The following is a 6473-nucleotide window of genomic DNA, read 5'->3' as shown; positions in this document are numbered from 1 at the left end:
CCAATTTTGTATTTTACTAGCCATGTATCTTGGGCAGATTACTTAAACTTGGTTTGTCTCACTAAATCCTAAGTAAACTTGGTTAGTCTCATAAAATGTAAGTAGATATATCTGGAAAATGGGCAAAAAAACAAATGTATTAGACTTTACTACTTACCTGAAAAGGCTGTTGAGAGAATCAAATAAAACTATGTATGTGAAAAATCTATATAATTTATAAAGTAGTATGTAATGATAAGGTGATAATGATGAACAATGAGAATGATTAAAATAGCAAGATTTTAGTAATTTTATTCAAAATAGTTTCAAAGAGACAGCCAGGGGATTTGTTAATGTCTTTCTTTCATATAAGCTCACGAGAATCAACCAACAATATTTCTATTCAATTAAGTATTTTTTGAAATGAAAAAACATTTTATCTTTACCTGAATTTTGTTTAGAAAAAATATGATGTTTTATATAAATAAATAAAATTCCATGTGTAGGTGGCTACTAAGAGACAGATTGATATCTCCACTTAATTTGCGTCATTCCCCTTAGGCACAAAAAGAAAATTAACTACTCTCTTGTGCCTAGTCACTGAACATACAGTATGCAAATCTGGAAGTACTCAGAGTATATGGAAATAAAAATCCCTCATCTGGCAATTTCCCAAAACAGCTATTTTTCTTGGTAATGTGTTTTCTTTGCATTTCAAAAATAAAGCAATACCAATTTATTAGATAATCTGAGTGTCAGAGGGTCTCTGAGATTAGGAAAAATATCACATGGACCCTAAATTTCCTATGTAGCTAAGTGGTGTACCAGTTTGTATGCTATGCCTCTAGATAGCATGAAAAGGAGTGTCACATAGTGATTAGACATGAAAGCTCTAGAGATGGAGAACCAAGTTGAGAAACAAATTCCATTACTTACTAACTTATGGGTTCTATAATAAGTTACCAAAATCTTAGTTGCTTAAAACAACAGACATTTAGTCTCTCACAGTTCTGGAGGCTGGAGGTCTGAAATCAGTGTCACTGGGCTGAAATCAAGGTATTGTCAGGGCTGTGTGTCTTTCTGGAGACTCTAGGTGAAAATATGTTCTTTGACTCTTCTAGCTTCTGGTGACTGCCACCGTTCCTTGCCTTATGGCTGCACCAATCAAATCTTGGACTCCATAATCACATTGTCTTCTCCTCTGTTTTAAATTTCCCTCTGCCTCCCTCTTATAAGGACACTTGTGATTGAATTTAGAGCCCACCTGGATAATCCAGGATAATTTCCCCTTCTCAGGGTCATCTGCAAAGACTCTGTTTCGATATGCAAAGACCTTGTTTCCATATAAGGTAACTCTGCCATTTAAGACAACATGTATGGACCTGGAATTCAGCATGAGAAATTGTCTACTCATATTAGCTATTTAATCATTTATTTAGATTATGAATTCATGGATATTAATTTTATACTTTGGGTTATAATCTAGTACTTTTTTTGCTTAAATTGTTCTAGTTTTGGCCATTGAGAGTTCTTTCAGTTGGCTCCTATATTTATATGCCATACTCCTGTTCTTTTATTTTTCTATGGACTTCCTTTGTTCTTGGCACTGTAAAATGCTCTAAGCTCATCTTACATATTTCCTCCCGTAGTCTTAGAATCAGCCAATTCTCCAGAAACTTGGTTCCTTTTATTGGATAACAGCATTAGAAATCAAGATCTGAACAGTAGGTATGCTTGTTTCTATTGAGATGTCATTGCTTCTAGGTCTCAGTGGACAGAACATGGAAATATATTAATCCCAAACCATATATACATATGCATCAATAATTATTTCTGATTTATTGATCAATATATATATTAATCTAAATATTAGTTCATTCTGATATCTCTAATTGTATTCCTGTACGATATGACTCATTCTAACTTTCCCCTTCAGTTCATCTGTAACTTCTCACTTCAGTAGTGAGAAACCTGACTTGCACCATTCACCATTCACTTATTTGTTTGTGCAATCCCAGTATACTTGTATAGTGATTTTGGAATTGTTAACATGTACCCAAAAGGGAAACAACATAATCAACTTGAGTACAGTGTTGTGTCTTTTGCCTTTGGTTTTATATTCTACATTCATTCACAAAGTTACTGAGGTCAGTGGCTTCCTCCCTTCCCCACCCATCTCCTTTAGTGAGGTTGTTTCATAAATTTGGTAATACAATTGGATTGTTTTGTCACATTCTGCATTTCATCCTGGAATCTACTGACTTACTAAATGATAATTTAAATACCTTCATAATTAAGGTTCATTCTTTGTATTGTAAATTTCTGTAGGTTTTGACAAATGCACAGTGTCATGAATCTACCATAACAATATCATACAAAATAAGGTGCATTATTTGGTTTCTAATTTTATTTTTTAAATTTTATTTTATTATTAGTTTCAAGTATACAGTACGTTGGTTAGACATTTATACAGTTTATAAAACAATTCCTCTGATTGCTTTTTCTCTCCTCTAGCTCTCCACCTAGCCATTACATTAATGCTAACTGCATTCCCTATGCTGTGCTCCCCATCCGCTTGATCATCTATCAACTACTAATTTGTACTTCTTTAATCTTTCGCCTCTTTCTGATTTTAAATAAATTATAAACTAGCATCATTATTTTTTTTCCCTAAAATATTGAGAAGAGTTATGGACTCTAATACCTAGTGTCTTAAGTGTTTTGTGAGGTTTGCTCTTATGTAACTAATATAAGACTATGATATTTATGTTTTACAGTTTAAAAAAATCCTTTGTGTGCATTGTCTCATATGATTCTTTGAAGAATACTAAGAGTAAGGTAGAATGAGTCTTGATATCCTCATTTCACAGAAGAGACAACTGAGGCTTTGAAAGGTTTGAGGTTTCAGAATCATACAGTGGATAATCAGAGGAGTTGAGACTAAAATAAAGATTTTTAGATCCAAGAATAGGACTCTTCCCACTGGTTCACGCTGCCTACTGCTATTATCATATTTGTAAAATTGTTTTTGAAGGTGTTTTTCCTCTCTTTTCTCCCATTGTTGGGTATGATACCATTAGTTGGGGGAAGATGTAGAAATTGTGCTCTCTAGAATTTGGTTTCTATAATCTTATCTACTAACCCTTCTTTACCTTGTTTAACAGTTCTGTATACAAAGCCTATTTGAGTAGGTCATACTCCAACACAGCTTTGTGAAAATCAAGCCTTAATTGATTCATTAATTTAATTTAATAATTAAAATGAGTGTCTGATGAAAAGGGGAATAGGTTAACTACTTGTTAGAGAAATGTCAAATTACAATGACAGTATTTTACTCTTGCTTTTTGATACTCTCACAACAAAATTCTTTAAAATTTTTAGACTACAGTTGAAAATTCTATCAAAGTTAGTGGGCAAAAATGGATACTAGATTTATTAGGGTGATCTCTTTGTAAGTTATATAAATATCTAATCACTACATTGTACATCTGAAACTAATATATTATGTCAACTGTAATTAAAATTTTAAAAAATTAAAAATGAGAATAAAATAAAAAAAGAACAAAAACTCAAATAAAAAGCATGAGATTTTTAAAAGGATAATAATGAAAATTAGAGAATATTAAAATATTATTTTACAGTGCTATAGAAAAGATATGTTTTTAGATTGAGTTTTAATATAGTGTTCCATGATTAATTCCCTCCCTGTAATTTTTCTTATGACTAACATATATTTTCTAGTGATATAAAAGATGGCTTTCTGAATTCAAGAAACATATTTTTGTTGGTTGTCATATGCGGCAGTCATTAGTGCTGCTTACGGACTCTTTTCCTCCAGACAAATGGTAGAATTGCATTTTCTTGGTTCCTTTGTGATTCGGTGTGGCCTGAAGACCAGCTTTGCCAATGGATTGTGAGTGGACATAACAAGCTTTCTTTCTAATACCAACATTGAATTTCTGTGTGAGACCTGTAAACATTTATTTTCCTTCTTGTATGGTAACTAGCAAAATATAAGACAATGGTTGCTCTGTAAACTTTGATTATGATGAAAAGATCTTTCCTGTGGATCCATGATGGTTATGTAGTATGAGGTATAAGTAAACCGTTATTGTTTTAAACTTATGTTCCCACAACATAACGCAGGTGGTTTCGGACTGAGAAACACTGCAAACATCCAAGCAACACACTGTTCAATTACAGGACACACTCTCTCCTCCCCTCCCTCCCTCCCGTCCTTCCTTCCTTCCTTCCTTCCTTCCTTCCTTCCTTCCTTCCTTCCTTCCTTCCTTCCTTCCTTCCTTCCTTCCTTCCTTCCTTCCTTCCTTCCTTCCTTCCTTCCTTCCTTCCTTCCTTCCTTCCTTCCTTCCTTCCTTCCATATACTTTTTATGTATCAGAAGACACTGCTAGGCTCTAATTTGCAAAGTTCAAAAGACATGGCTGCTTTTCTCAAACAGCTCGTAGTTTGGTGGGAGAGAAATATGAGTAAACAAAAAATATTAAACCTAACGTGAACAGAAAAATAAATAAAACTCTGTATGCAAAGTGCTATAGAAACACAAATTAAAGAATAATTGACTGAGCAGGAATAAAGGAAATCTCAGAGAATTTGATATTTAAGTTGTGTCCTGAGAGATGAATAGGATTTTTCCAGGTGAACGTAAGTGGGAAAAAAATTATTCTAGTCAAAGTATATGAAAGATCATATAATTAAAGATAGGAAAAATATAATTTAAAGAAATATTTTTTTTTCTCCCAGCCTTGTGAACAGTTTTAAAATTCAAAACTGGTGTTTGTATTGATACCTTGACTGACTTGCAGGATAAAACGCTTGGTGACATATGCTTTTTGTCTTTATACACGTGCTTACACACATATATGTGAAAGTAACCAATTTAATTTTTTGTGGTACTCAAGTGATATGGAGTTGTATAATCTACTCATGTCTCTCTCTACTATTACTGTAACCTCTACAGTATCAGGGAAGAGTCTCCATATTGTTCAACCTTATATGAATTTTTACTGCTTTGCGCAGTGCCAGCCCATAGTAAAGACACAACTGTTGAATGTATAAGCATTCCTGGTTCTCGAAATCACATGCTATCTGATGCTACTACCAGTTTATGGGATCTTTGAAACTCTTTAAGCCTTTTCTTTTGAATTTTTGAAACGTCTACTTTATGTTTTAATTTCTTTAACTAACCTACCAAAATACTACCCCCTCCAAAATAGTTCCTCATGAACTCTTCCAGAGCTCTTATCTCTTTTAATGTCAGGAAATGAAGCTAGAAGTATTAATTCTGACAGTAAACATAACGTCTTTTTAGATACTTACTCAGTTTGTATTGAAACTGACAAACATAACCAGGAAACTGAAGGTTGAAGGAAAACATAAGCCCAGATGCTCACAGTTGTCCATTTCTTACTCTCTGCTTTATCTTAACTAAATTTTAATCAGACTTTTTCTTCTCCATAAGCTCCCTTTACGTTTTTGGCTTCCCCCAAGTTTGAATAAGCACTAAAATGTAAAACATCCTCCCTTAACATCCTGTGATGCTTAATTTTATGTGTCAACTTGGGCTGGCCTGGTTAAACATTGTTCTGGATGTTTCTGTGAAGGCATTTGTTGGACAAGATTAACATTTAAATTGTTAGTCTGAGTAAAACAGATTATCCTTCATAATTTAGTTGGGCCTCATCCAATCGGTTGAAGCCTTAACAGAACAAAGAATGACCTCTGGCAAGAAGATCTGTCAAAATTCTGCCTTTGGACTCGAACTGTAACTTTTTCTTGAGTCTCCATCCTGCCCAGTCTACCTTGAAGATTTTAGGCTTACAAAGCCTCTATAACTACGTGAGACAATCCCTTAAAATAAATGTTCCTCTCTCGATACACATGCTATTAGTTTTGTTTCTTTGGAGAACACTGACTAATACACAGAACATCCATAGAATTGAAATAGGCTAACCATAATGAGAAACATTTCTTATCAGACCATCCTGAACATGCTATCTCTTCACTCTCACTCTTTTGACTAATTTCTCATCAAAGTTCTTTTTTGCCTTGATTATCCTTCCCTATAAAAGAAAATCCTTTTTCTATTTGATTTTGAAACACTTGCAGACCCTGAAGTTGGAGCGTTATCCCTATTGCACTAGTCATTTTGAAAAAAAGCTTATTTTTACCTAAGTCTAGATTTGTTTTTAGACACAAGAAACAATTAAGGAAGAAAAGGAAGATTAGAATATAAAAATAGAACTGTGTTTAGGAGAAATTAGGGATAAATGCACATGATCAACACCAACAACAAATGAATTTAACATATACTCAAATAATAATAAAATAGATAAAATGATAAAAACAATTAAGATAAAGAAGTTTAAAAAATTGTTTCTTGGTCAATAAACTGTATTTTTTGTCCCCTAAATAAGCATGACATATGATCAGTGAGATATTGCCCGAGGGGAATATGTGTTTAGATTATAGAGAATT

Source organism: Pteropus vampyrus, unplaced genomic scaffold, assembly GCF_000151845.1.
Source record: "Pteropus vampyrus isolate Shadow unplaced genomic scaffold, Pvam_2.0 Scaffold284, whole genome shotgun sequence".
Classification (NCBI taxonomy): Eukaryota; Metazoa; Chordata; class Mammalia; order Chiroptera; family Pteropodidae; genus Pteropus; species Pteropus vampyrus.
Note: the sequence above shows the minus strand (reverse complement) of the source record.